Source organism: Coenobita brevimanus, chromosome 88 (assembly GCF_032717465.1).
Source record: "Coenobita brevimanus isolate Jiangsu-jjx chromosome 88, ASM3271746v2, whole genome shotgun sequence".
Taxonomy (NCBI): domain Eukaryota; kingdom Metazoa; phylum Arthropoda; class Malacostraca; order Decapoda; family Coenobitidae; genus Coenobita; species Coenobita brevimanus.
This window is the reverse complement of record NC_137041.1, coordinates 19,019,860-19,034,621: the sequence shown is the minus strand read 5'-3', so window position 1 is coordinate 19,034,621 and position 14,762 is coordinate 19,019,860. Positions and strand designations below refer to the sequence as shown.

At 41.1% G+C, this 14,762-nt stretch overlaps 1 pseudogene; it reads left to right on the top strand.

Moving 5' to 3' along the window:
* The first annotated feature begins 12,897 nt into the window (after positions 1–12,897).
* LOC145411292 (5S ribosomal RNA) lies at positions 12,898–13,013 on the top strand (annotated as a pseudogene).
* Positions 13,014–14,762: the final 1,749 nt, after the last annotated feature.

Sequence of the window (14,762 nt, the reverse complement as noted above, 5' to 3'; positions counted from 1 at the left end):
TCCCCCACCTCTGATTCTCCTTCCCCTCCCCCTCCCCTCGCCCGTGGCCGTCCCAGTGCCAGAGCCTGTTAGCGTGGGCATGCATGTGGTGCAAAGAAGCATGCACGTGTTCCAACATCCGGTGTTGTTAAGCTTGACGTTTTTGTGTGGGGGGAGGGTGAAGGTTTCCAACCAGCATTACCTGCCTTTGATGTAACAAAGGCTGGTTTACAGAGAAAATACCTGGGGCAGGTCCACGAACAATCCTCTTCTTCTAGACTATATTTACCTTGACAATAATGCAGTACTTGGTAGATGAGATAACTTCCACAAGGCTGTCTCTGTTTGCTGGCAAGAGATGTCTGAGAGTGAGAGCTCGAAGATGAGGGACTGGCTGCCTATAGAGGGAAATGTATGGCTCGCTTTGACAATGATGATGGCCACGTGAAAATGCATGTGCTCCATGATTATATGGCAGTGGACGAAACTGTGGACCCACCTGTCTCTTTGGAAGTATATGGCCCATAACAGGTACCTCGCCATACAATGGTTCCTCTATTTTAACAGGAATTATGGCCCAGCACTCAATGACAGGTTATGCAAGATGAGGGCCATCCTTACCATGCTCAAGGAGTCTTTTGCAAGGCTTTTCTGGCCGTTTCAGAAAGTTGTGTTTGAGTCGTTGCTTGTTCTCTTCAGAGGACGTCCAGCATTTATTCAGAAAGTGCCGTCAGAATGTCACTGTTCTGGACCGAAGTTCTCTGTCCTATGTGACTGTCGAAATGGATATGTGTTACACATAATAGTTTATTCGGCTACATGTGTTGATATACCTAGTCATGATCTCCATGGGTTTTCTGCTGCTGTAGTGAAAGTGGTGATGGAGAGGTATTTCAACAGGCACCACATACCATGCACAGATAATTATTACACATCCACGGCATTGATGAGGTATTTACTTGAACATGGGACTGGGACCTGTGGAACTGTCCATGCTAGTAGCAAGAATTTTCCATCCTTCCCTGAATAAACCAAGGTGCCCCGCCAACCCAAAAATGTGGTAATATGTTGGCCATTCACTGGCATGACAAGCAAAAAGTGAACATGTTGACCACAGCTCACCAGGGAGTTATGCAGGACACAGGCAATACAGACTTCAGGACTAGGCAACCCGTGTTCAAGCCAGATGCCATCAATGACTGCAGCATCAACATATGGCTTGTTGTTAAGTCCGACATGCAAATAGGTGAGACAGATTGCCTCCAGAAGTCCTGCAGGTGATACAAGAAAGCGTTCCTACACCTTGATAATGCTGTCCTGAACAGTTTCAGACTTTTCAAATAGGTTTGGGGTAAGGGAGTTTGAGAGAGGACTGGCAAACAAGCTTCTTGCAAAGTATGCAAATGTTCGGGACAAAGGTGCAAGGAGGGGAAGGTATCAGATGCTAATGACAGACAGGTTGGCTTGTGTGCAGTACATGTCACATCACCATCCTGTAGACCTTGGTCAAACCTCTGCTGGCCATATGGCCTACAGGCGTTGCCATGTCTGTGGCACAACAAAACGTGAGCCTCAAACATGAAAGGACATGCCCTATGAATGCAAAGAGTGCAAGGCGGCACTTTGTCCAAAGAGCTTCTTCGAGTACCACAGTAAGCAAGAATTCTAAGCACAGGTGTGAGGGAGAGTGTAAATAGTAGATAACTATGTGCAAGTGATTTTTTTGGGGGGGTCATTATTTTACAAGGGATAATGAAATTGCAGAGCTGATATGTGAAGTTATTTTTGTAAATATCTTGAGCTACCCTAGCAAGAATGGAAGAAAAACCAATATGCACCTAAAGAATATTACTTTCTTGGGTAGAATTACTGTATTTTTCTTGCCCTTGAATTTAATTCCCAAATATGCTATATGCACCATAAATGTGATATGAAGTGCAAATAGAATAAGAGCTATATAACATAAGTAGTAATGTTGTTTCACAATTCGAGAAAAAAGTGCCAAACACCATAAACAGTATTACAAGTGTCTACCTCATAGTCAATCATAAGTTCTGAATAGAGTTAATATTACACTAGTGCATGCAACCTGCGGAAAAAATATTTTGGAAAATGCTTCCCCACCAAAGTTATCTCTCAAGGTTAATAACAAGAGCAAAGATGTTAGACAGTCATGGGAAAAGAAGTACATTTTTATTTTATCTTTTTTACCTTTCATTGTATCAAAGTCAGTTCTCCCACACACCACCTAGGCAAAGTGTCACTCTGTTACAGCTGGCAAACCAAAGAAAAGCCACATGTACAGGGTGATGATTCATACATATAGCTGTGAGTATTGAGAGTGGAAGAAATGAGTGATGAAAGGGAAAGTGTTTCACAAAGAAGCATGGACAGTGTGGCAATCACACCACTCTGACAGCTCGGTCAGTACTACCAACGCCAGCCAAGGTGTTAGGCGTCCTCAGCCAAAGCTGGAGCTGCGCACTGCCACCTGGACCCATCTTGCATCAAGAGCAAAAAGTTATTCATCTTCACGTCCATACTCATAGACGGAAACACCTGCATTCCTGGAGATGCTTTCCTTTGCAAAAACAAGAGTAGCTGAGTAATATGGTTTTTCATTTATTTCCCCAACTGCTATACGTTCCTAGATATGAAGGTTTGAAAACAGGCTATTTTGGGAAAAATGCTTGTAGTGAGAGGGCAATGGCATCCAAAGAATGCTGGTACTTAGAGGTTAATCATTCTTTAAGTCCCTGTTACCAGTTCATTCAGATGTGTTGATTATAAAACTTCCTGATTATTGTCACTTCATTTCAATCAAATCGGTTTAAAGAAATTGGTACCTCTATTAATGTTTTTTTAATATATTACTCCATATTCCTGTTTGTTGCACTAACCGCTTCAAACAGAACTCGTCATGTTAATTTTATTCATGAGATTTCTTAACGCTTTTATTCACCTGAAGACTGACACTTTGATCTGGAAGAGTTATATACAGCCTTCATCTACCCCTTGATTCCTAAACGACTCTGTTAAGTTTAATACAAGCTCATCAGCAGGTAAGAAGCACAAACCAATATAAATCATCACCTGATCTATGAGATTGGTACTGTACATCTTGTATAACCAACATTCAGTTGACAAATATATTATTGTCTTCTAAACAGGCATTTACACTGCATTTTCCCCAACCATTTTTTCCCCAGCATCAGTCTACATACTGTACATTTTTCTTGAATTATTATTATTAATTTTCTATCACATTATTAGTTCCCTTGAAAGCTGGATGAATAACGTTTGTTAGAATAAAAAGAGAAAAACCGAGAAAGTAGGTCTGTGTAAAAATACTCTCATTTTCATACACTTATTTAATTATTACCCCCCCAGATTGTCTCCATCGCTTTCCCCACTTGACCATTATAAAGCTAATGTCTCTCGTACTCAGTCCAGATCACCTGTCCCACACACAACGCACTCAGACTCCACAACACCTTGCGTCCCCTCTCCTAGCCACTCTCACCTCCCCTACCCTCCTCCCTTCACCAATCTTACGCCCACCCTCAACCTTTCACCATGACACTGTCACCTTTCCTCCCTCGATCACCTTTATCTCGCCTTCCCTCTCTTTCCTTTCATCAAAATCAAAATCATCCTTTACCTTTCAGTGTGTGGAAACTCCCTGTATTGTTGTTTCCAGATGATACTGTGTCGTTAAGTGAAGACGAAGGGGAGCTGCAAGGCTTGGTGAATGAGTTTGGGAGAGGGTGTATAAACAGAATCTAAGGATAAATGTAGCGAAGATTAAAGTTATGGTCTTCGAGAGAAATGAAGTCATTGAATGTACAGTGAGGCTGGATGAAGAGGAAATAGATGTGAATGCGTTTAAGTACTTGGGTAGCGTGATGTGTAAGGATGGAAGTTTAGAGGGTGAAGTGCTTGAAAAGGTACAACAAGGAAAATAGGCTGCTGGTTCATTGAAAGCAGTGATAAGGAACTGGGAAGTGAGCATGGAAGTGAAAAATTTACTGCATGACAGTGTTGTGATACCAACTCTACCGTATGGAAGTGAAGCTTGGACGTTGTTGGAGGACACAAGTCAAGAGGGAAAGCAGTGGATATGAGTTATCTGAGAAGAGCATGTGGCGGCACATGGAGAGACAGACTGACAAATGAGGAAGAAAAGGAACATTGTGGTGTGGATGTGGATTTGATTGGAAGCGTTAGAAGAAACACACTGAAGTGGTTTTGCTGACTGACGAGGAGAATGTAAGTGAGTGAGGTGGAGGGGGGGAGAGGGAGGAGGAGGCCAAGGTTTGAGATGGAGGGATTGAGTGAAGAGGTATATGAGAGAGGGGTGTGTGAGCTGGGAGCAGGGCAGTGAAATGGCGAGGGACAGGGCGACATGGAGGCGATTTGTCTGTGGCCATCCCTTACGGGTTTGAGGCGTCTGGCAATAGACAGATAGATAGACCATTCCCTTCGACACCACCCCTCATTTTAGTATTCTTCCCGCACCTCTCAACCCCGGGCCACTCAAACCCACCACTTCTCTCTCCCCACCCTCGTCTCCACCACCCACACACACCCTATCCATTCTCATATGCCCATTCTCGTTTTCAGTCTTACCTTCACATTCATTGCTTTCCCCCCTGTCACCCCCGTCTTAATCCCCCTTTCCCCTTTACATTACCGCTGACCCACTAGTAGCCTTTTCTTTCCCACTAACTTCCTCCATTACCTCTCTCATCCTGTGTTAAGTGTGTAAGTGTTGGCCCATTGTACGGCGAGGCTCCTGGGAGATGCACATTGATGGTAGTACGTGCGGGAGACACAGTACACACATATGCATGACCGTCAAATGTGCAAGGACATTCTTGCATGCTGGAATATTTTTGTATACATGGACACACGAATCATATATCTTATTACGTTCGTATGTGTATGAATATCCGTGCTTACCTCAACACTGCAGAATATCCTCACTTTCTCAGAGATCTTTTCACGGCCATTATTTTCTTTGTACTTTTGGGTCTATGCATGCATACTTGGGTATCGAAAAATATCGCACATACTGTATGTTATTATGCACTGGTCGAATGTTTAAAAGAATTATTTCCACATTATAATATTTTATGTCAGTGGTTCTCAACTGGTAGTCCATGGACCACTGGTGGTTCACGGTGACTTTCTGGGTGGTCCACAGGACGTTCACTATATTTGGTAATAAACTGGAGATTGGTGCATATATTTTTTAATTTATTGAAATTTCAGTACGAAAAATTTTGTCAAAATAAATAATTGGCCATTCATTTTATTGTATTATTCCTATTGATTATTCCAGTATGACTGGTACTTACCCAAATCTGTCAACACATGCAGTCAGATGTCTTCTGCCATTTGCATCAACTTCCATGTGTGAGAGCAGATTTTCATGTTTGTTGCACATTAAGTCCAGAGGAATCGGCTTGCAGTGGAAAGCAATATTCATTCTGCAATATCAAGTACTACTCCTAACATTGAAAAGCTTGTCAGTAAGAAGAGAATCCAAAAGTCTGGTTGCAAAGAAAAATGTTAGTTGTATACTCCTACATAATTTCAAAATTCTGTTTGTTAGAAATAAATTTCACAGCAAAATGTTAGAGAAGTATTCATGTATTTCCTGGAAATTATGTTTGGAAGAAATACATTTCAGACCAAAATGTCAGCTGTCTACTATTTTATTTCATTTCTCGAAATTCTGTTTGTAAGATATATATTTCTAACCAAAATGTTTGTTGCCTATGCTTTATTTATCATTACTCAAAAATGAAATGGTCCATGATATCTTTTTTAACTGGGCTGGTGGTCCATGGCCTGAAACGAGTTGAGAACCACTGTTTTATGTGTTGTGATGTATGATTATTCCATGACATTTCTTAGCACTGATTGTTCAAAACATGATAGCCTACTGTATATGTAGAACAAATGGATAGTCTCAGCAGTAAACAGTTTTTTTTTTTTTTTTTTTAATTTTCACCATTACCAACTATAAAATGACCAACGATATGCCTTAAAATTGTTTCTGACTTTTGTTCAACAAAAAAAAGACCTCTCGAAGTAAAGCAGCAAAGCCTACCACAATATTCACGACCGTTTCACCATTAAAGAACATCATCGTCTTCGTTTGCTTGCATACTTTTCCCAGTGACTTTTTTTTGCCTGCGATCGGTATGATCTCTGAAAGGAGTGCAGAGATGGTACAGCCACAGAGAGTGACCAGAGTGAGAGAAGTATTCATATTTTGGCGAAGATTTTCATCCTTTTTACAGCTACCCTCCTCTAGGTTATTGGCAGGAAAAGACATTATTATAGTTCTACAGCAATAGCATGGTACTTATTGGTAACTAGAACCATAATCAGTAGTTCCAGCGCAGAATTCAATAAGAAGTGAAGTACTGTATGTTAGGGCAGTTTACAAGGAACAGAACATAGGATAGTATATGAGGGTGTGGTGGCTGGGATGTAAAGAAGAGGAATATCTAGAACAGTGGCTCTCAACTTTTCAGGGAAGGTACCCCCTCAGATTGAAGATGATATACTGCATTAGATTACAAACAATAAAATGAACACAGATGGGAAGGTGTAAGATGTAAGGTTTCTTAGCGGAGGACTGTACAGTATACGCCACCGCAGATGTCGAAGGAGCTACTACCTGTTTACCCCTTGTGAATAATGCGTGTTTCACTTTAGCCAGCACTTCATATGATGTTAATGGTTGTATTATTAGAAAGACTTCGGTTTACCACCAATTAAAGCACTAGCTTAACTAACTTCATGACGATGTCATCTTTTTTTTAACAATGTTTACAATCTTGGTGCCAAGAGACAGTTATCTTCACCATTTTAAAGGTCCTGGCTGCATGGAAGATCGATATCCTTAACAGGTAATAAGGCTGCCTAGGGCATCTATGATACCTCTTAATTCAGTGTCCGGTGCATTAATATTTTTCTTATTAGTCCCCTACAGATCAAATAGTTCCAGGTCAGCTCTGGAACTGTCTCCCTTTGTCTGTATTTCCTGCTTCCTATGATCTCCAGTCTTTCAAATGCAGTGTGTCCAGGCATCTCGAAATGATCGGATCTTGAATTTGGCTCTGTCTTGTATTTTGTTTTTCTCTTGGAAGGATCAGTTTTGCGGGCTCGTTGCCTTTGGTTCCTTCCCCTCATATAAAAAAAAAAAAAAAAAAAACGTCAGTACGTCCGTCAGTCTGTCAGTCCATCCGTAATTTTGTCTCCGCTCTGCAACTTCCACATGCGTGGAGAAAATTTCATTAACTTCACACAGTTGTTCCCCATACCATGACGGTGTGTCGTGTGCAATAACCAGCCAACTTCTCCGAAGGTCAAGGTCACACTTGCGGCTCAAGCGAGGTCTGGTGCTGCCTTCCTTAACAGCCATACCTACTGTACATTCATGTCCGCTCTCTAACTTCCACATATCGAGACAGATTTTTATATAACTTAAAACAATTGTTCCCCATACCGTGACGGTGCGTTACGCACAACAACCAGCCTCTACTCCCAAAGTCAAGGTCACACTTGGGCCTCAAACATCATACCCACATTGTATGCACAGTACATACTTACGGTTATCATCTGGTAGGGGACTCTGCAATGCATTGCGTGGCAATAATTCATTCACTTGTTCATTGCTGATGTAGTCTGTATAGGTATTACAAAAATATTAGTACAGAAGATAATACTGAAGTTTAAAAATGAAAAATCAGTATGGAGGAAGTGTTAAACAAGGCACCATAAAATAGAGAGAAAATGGGTTTAAGAGACACAGAACCGTATCTTCTTTGACTCAGGAGGCTCCATAACACCTTCCTATTACAATCCACTTTCTGCACATGGCTCCTTACCCCCAGTATTTTACATAATTATTAGGGTGCAGCACAGAATAGAGGGGGAAAAAAAAAAGTGGTCGGATTTCTGTGCTAGGTTTCTTGGACGTTTCACTTGAAGAAGAAACGTGTGTAAATTTTCTCTGGGATTGGGCATCCTATAGGGGTCACACAACGAAACTGAATTTTGGCCCCGTAATATTATTCCTCCTTCTGTGTAACGGAAAACAAAAAAACAAAATATTTGGCCTAATTCAAAATCACACTGGATATACCACAGTGAGTCATAGAACACACTGGAGGAATGTATTAGCACAGGAGATCACACTTGTTTGCCAACTTCAGGTAACTTCGTAGATGTTCTTCATTGACTTGAACCTTGGTCTGGAGCTGATCCTCTTGCTTGGTCCTGCCATTGTCCATGAACTCTGCCACATTGTTTTTTACCCATAGCTTGACAACACGCTTCCCTCGAGCATAGGCTTCTGTGGTTGCCCAGGTCAGAGGATCAGCACCCCATAACGAGGAGTTAATGTCCAGGTGCTGCGCACGATCTTCATCATACTTGTGAAGAACACCAACTGGCTCTTCCTCATGACATCCTTGGGGAAGGACTGCAGATGTGGGCTCAGATCTTCTGGGCCCTCAACAGTATTTATGAGACAAACCATTGCTCTCTTCTCCATACTGGACATCCCATCGTTGAACAGTGTGAGCCCAACTGTCACCTCAGGCAGATACCAAAGGTGATGAGTGAAGGATGTGGCCCCAGGATCCCTGACGGCCTGGTCCGTATGCAGTGTCAATTCCTTCAAAAGCGTGAGGTTCCTTGCTCTAACAGATTTTTTTTTTTTTTAATGTGAGGAAGAAGAAACCAAAGGCTGTGAGCCCACAATTATTGTCCCTTCCAAGAGAAAAACAAAATACAAGAGAGAGCCAAATTCAAGATCTGATCATTTTTAGATGCCTGGACACACTGCATTTGAAAGACTAGAGATCATAGGAAGCAAGAAATACAGACAGAGAGAGACAGTTCCAGAGCTGACCTGTTGCATAAATGAAGGACTGGGTGTAATGGTTAACTCCTGCATTAGAGAGTTGGACAGAAAAAGAATGAGAGGTTGCTGCAAGACGGGTGCTACGCACCTGTCATAGAGGTGAAGGAATGCATGCAAACAGTTCAGAGAAGCAGTGACCATTGAAGTAGCGATAGAAAAGAGATAAAGATGCAACAGTGCGGTGAAGAGACAGAGGTTGAAGGGAGTCAGTAAGAGGAGGAGAATTAATGAGACGAAAAGCCTTTGACTTCACCCAATTGAGAAGAGCTGTATGTGGGGAGCCTCCTCACACATGAGAGTTGTACTCCACACAGGGCTGGATAAAACCCCTGTATAGAGTCAACAATTGTACAGGGGTAAAGAAGGAATGGAGTCGGCTTAACACACCTAATCTCATGAAAGCAGACTTTACAAGAGATGTAGTATGATCTTTCCAAGATAAGTCCCGAGTAAATGAAACCCCAAGCATGTTCAAGGATGATGCAGGATTAAGCTAAATATTATTAAACATTAATGGGTATACCTGTGGAAGATTTTGTCGGGTTGATTAGTGTAAAAACTGAGTCTTTGCTACATTAAAAACAACCAGATTATTTTTACCCCAGTCAGAGATACGAGCCAAGTCAGACATTAGGTGTGCCACAGCCTCATCCCTTGTTTGCTGAAGCAACTGCTAAGATGGATGTTGCGGGAACCGAATGTTAAGGTGAAGGGTGGATAGGGTTCGATGTACAGCTTAGATCATTGATGAATAAAAGGAAGAGGGTTGGTGATTGGACAGAGCCCTGAGGAACACCATTGTTAACAGATCTAGGAGAAGAACGATGGCCGTCTACAACAGCGGCTATAGAACGACCAGAATGGAAGCTAGAGATGAAAGCACAGACAGAAGGATAAATACCGTAAGAGGGCAGTTTGGAAATTAAAGATTTATGCCAGACTCGATCGAAAGCCTCGAGATGTGAAGTGCAATGGAAAACTTTCGCCAAATTCCCGAAAGGAGGATGACTAGGAGCCTGAAAGGTAGGTGAGAAGATCCCGAGTCCCTGACGGAACCCATACTGACGATCAGAAAGAAGGTTGTGATAGGGAAGATGCTTTAAAATTTGTCTATTAAGAATTGACTCGAAAACTTTTGAGATACAGGATGTTCATGGAAGTGGACGATAGTTAGAGGGTTGGGAATGGTCACCCTTCTTTGGGACTGGCTCAATGAGAGCAAACTTCCAGCAAGAAGGAAAGGTACAAGTTGATAGACATAGGCGAATGAGTTTGACTAGGCAGGGTGTAAGCACAGAAGCACAGTTCTTGAGAACAACAGGAGGGACTCCATCAGGCCCATATGCCTTATTAGTATTGAGGCCTGTGATGGCAGAAAATACATCAGCTGAAGAAATTTTAATGTCAACAATGAGGAAGTCAGAGGGGTAAAGTGATGGAGGAATAGCACCTGAATTGTCTGAGGTTTAATTGGAGGAGAAAGTCTGAGTGAAGAGATTTGTGTTATCAGTAGAAGAAATAGATACAGAGCCATCAGGGTAGAAAAGAAAAGGGAAGGAAGATGAGTTGAAGTTGTTAGAAAGGTTTTTGGTAAGGTGCCAGAAGGAGCGGGAAGAATTCGAGTTGGAGAGTTGAGAGCATTTAGTACGAATGAAATTATTTTTAGCAGAGTGAAGAACAGACTTAGCGCGATTCTGGGCAGAAACATATAAAAGATGTGATTCAGAGGTGGGTTGGCTCCAGTATCTTTTATAGGCCCTCTCCTTGTTGTGGACAGCATTAGAACAAACGTGATTCAACCAAGGCTTTCTTGCATTAGTCAAAGGATATGAGAATGGAATGTATGCTTCCATGCCTGAGAGAATAACCTCCGTAATGCTCAAGGCACACTCTGATGGCTCCTGGCCATGGAAGCAATAATTATTCCAGGGAAAATCAAAGAAGTTCTGCCTGAAGGCCTCCCAATCTGCAGCTCCAAAGTGCCATAGACGACATTTCTTTGGAGGGTTTACAGGCCGTACTGGAGTGATAATGTTGAAACTTCGTAGCCACCATAAAATGTAACTCTTTTGACTTGTAATAGGTAAGTCTTGAGTTTTGGTTAAAGTTATTTTGGTAATTGAAGAGCAGGAGGAGTTAAAGATGAATACAGAGAGTTGATCATGATATATTATCTTCAAAGAAAGTCTAAGTTCAGCAGCGTATGTATTACACTGGGACATAAATTTACTAAGTCTAGTCGGAGCCCTCTTCTTATTTGATGTCTCCACTAACTGCCGGTTCTATTGCTTGCCCCTTTCTGAGCTCTGATTCCTACATTCTCGTTTAGCAAGGGTCGTGTTACATTTGCTATACTGTTGTGGAAGTTTCTAGAACACTGTATGTCTGTGTGTATGTGCAGCTTCCAGTGCACGTCCAGCATTCCTTCACTTAAAGAATTGCAAGCTTATTTCCTTTTCCCACACCTTGTCTGGTGCTCTATCTATCCATCTATGCATCATGATATCTATTATGATTTGTATTTATAATATGGAGTCATGACATCGCTCGGTCACGTTAGCTGGCGGTCCTCCAACAGCAATCATCATTGACATATGTTAGTCTATTAATACATAACATTGATTATAATATTGTATAGATATAATATTCATGCTAATATTGCAATGATCCAGTAATATTAAATTTTAAACAAGTTGTAAACGTAATTAAACAAATGCAATGTGGTTAAATTGGTTATTATATGACATTTTGTAAGATGTGTATGTATAACAGCAAAATGCATATATGCAAAAAAAAAAAAAAAAAAAGCTCAAATTTAAGATTATAGTAAGAGCTATTAATATTTCATATACAGATAATGATACTGGTATACTTCTATATCATGTGTCATTCTTCTTTTTTTTTTTTTAATATATAAAATTAATACCTTATACATAATATGTACACTCCATTCAGGGGGGTTAACTCGAATGCTTACTCTACCCCCACTAAATACTGACTCCAGATTTGCAATTCTTGCATGCATTCTGTGCATTGCGAACAACACTACCGCAAATACAATACAGGAGGTTATAAAGACAGTAGGTGCTGAGCTATACACATAAAATGGGTTGAATACTCAAACTCTAATCTTCTCAGGGCTTCATTGTTTCATTGTTCAGTTGCATAGTTTCAAACTTAGGTGAAATCAACTTAATACTTGTGCTCATGTTTAAGTCCATATCAGGCAGTAGGTGGAAATGTTTGTGTGTATGATTGAGAATGGCGCAGTGATTGATAGTGGATAAAGGGACATGAATGGTGTAAATACCGCACAGTAGTCTGGTGCTATGTATAATCCCGAGGCTGAAGTATGAGATGGTGGTATGTCTGGAAAGACTATGTAAACTGATGGGTTATGAGTGAAATAAAAAAAACTGTGAGTGTTCGATGCGTTGATGGTGTACAAGCTTATCTGGAGCAAAAGTGAAATTGCAGTGATTATGAATATTGAGATTTCTTATGATAGCCATTTCACAAGGGACTGTGTCAGTAGGCTGAAACGTGAAAATATACGCAAGACAAAGGTGAACAGCAAATAAGGATGTGCGGCACTTTCGTTCAATCATTGATTCACTTGCGAAAATGACACTGTTTCGTCTCTTGGAGACCATGATGAGTTCGGTGTCTGTGTTTATGTTGATGATGACCAAAGTGTTATTTCTCTTAGAAGGGAAGGGGTGTATTTCGTATGCTGTGAACAGGTCGTCAGTTATGAATGGTACATGAACTACTGCTGATGTTGGTGCTGGTGTTGCTTCTAAATATGGATAATATTGCATGAAATCCCTACTTCAGAACAAAGGCTTCAATTTATGTATATGTATGCCTTGACTAATTATCTTTCGCAACTGGGTTCGATCTTGGGTCCTCCCACTCCATACCCAGACATCCACCTGTGTTGGTCATTGGAGATTCTAAAAGGATACAAAACAAATAATACCACGTTGAGTACACCGCTTCCCGTCCGGTCAGCGAAGTTAAGCAACGTTGGGTCTGGTTAGTACTTGGATGGGTGACCGCCTGGGAACACCAGATGCTGTTGGCATCCCCTCGTGTCAAGTGGGGTTGGTGGAGGATTAGTGCCCCTCCCTGTAAAACAATTAACTCTTAGCCCTTGGCCACCCCGTCTGGGATACATTTTTTTTTTTTTTTTTTTTAAATAACAGAACGGAGGAAGGAAAAACAAATGGAGAAAAAAAAATAATCCATACACCAGATTACTGGTGTCCTCTGTTCATAAAATATCTGTAAGAATTAGACTTGAACAGTTGTAGGTTGAAATTTGGAGGAAAACAACTCTGGGGAAGCGAGTTCCAGAGAGATGCAGTTCGGGGAATGAAAGAATTCTGATAGGCAGAAGTTCTGCAATGTGGTTGAGTGACATTCCAGTCATGAGCGCTACCAGATGCCCGTGTAGCACGAGGGAAGGCATGGAGAGGTGGCACCATGGACGCAACTTCGTCTGAGCATTTGCCAAAAAAATATCTGTAAAATAATGCAAGGGAGGCAACATTCCTTCTTACTTGCAGGGGAGGTAGTTTATATGTAATGGCAGGGTTGTTAATGATTCTAACAGCTTTATTCTGAATTTTGTCTAGTTGTCTTAATGCAACCTCTCCACAACCATTCCACAAGGGTGAGCAATATTCAAGCTGAGAGCGCACATGACTCTTATAAATTATAGCTAACTGCTCATCGGTGAAGAAGTTACGGACTCTGTACAATAATCCAAGTTTCTTGGAGGCGGTTTTAGCAAGTGATCTGACATGAGAGGTCCAGCTGAGGGCACTGTTATGAGAGACACCAAGAATTTCAATACTTTTGGGGATGGGAATATTAGTAGCACTGAAGGTAATGTACGAATCTGGCAATATCTGTCTATTAGTAAACTGTATATATTTAGTTTTACTAGCATTAAAAGAGACAAGGTTGTTTTGTCCCCATTCACTGATTGTAGATAGATCTTGATTTATGGAGATGGCTGTATTGAGTTGAGAGGTAGAGATATTAGACTTTGTAAATGGATGTCTGAGTGTGAATGAACTATGTAGTGTTGAGTCATCTGCATATGAGTGAATGGGATTGTGAGTGACAGATAAGAGATCATTAATATGAACCAGAAATAGGGTTGGCGCCAGAACTGATCCCTGTGGCACGCCGGCGTTAATTGAGTGGAAATTCGAATATACATCATCTACTTTTACTCTTATTTTCCTGTCACTAAGATAAGAAGAAATCAAAGGAAGAAAAGACGTTAGTCAATAGCAAGGGAGTTTGGACAGCAGGGAACGGTGCCATACTCTGTCGAAAGCTTTAGAGATATCAAGAGCTACTGCATGAGTTTCTCCAAAAAGATCAATTGATTGATGGATGGTATGAGTTAAGAGATTGAGTATGTCAATGGTGGATCTTTCGTGACGAAAACCATATTGTCTATCACTAATTAAGTTGTTGGATTCAAGATGTTTAACAATGTGCTTATTAATTAAAGTTTCAAATACCTTACCAAGAGAAGATGTGACAGCTATTGGTCTGTAATTGGAGGGGTCAGACGAACTTCCTTTCTTCGGAACTGGGTGGATATTGGCTTCTTTCCATGAATTTGGGAATAAAGAAGTACGTATGCATAGTCTGAATAATTTAGCTAGGACAGAGGCAAGTTCAGGGGAACACTTTTTCAAAACAATTGGCGGAATTCCATCTGGACCTGGAGCTTTGTTGGTAGGTAAATTGTCTAGGATGGATTTTACAAATCTTGTCTGTATTTTAAGTGGGGCAATTTCGGGAGAATCAA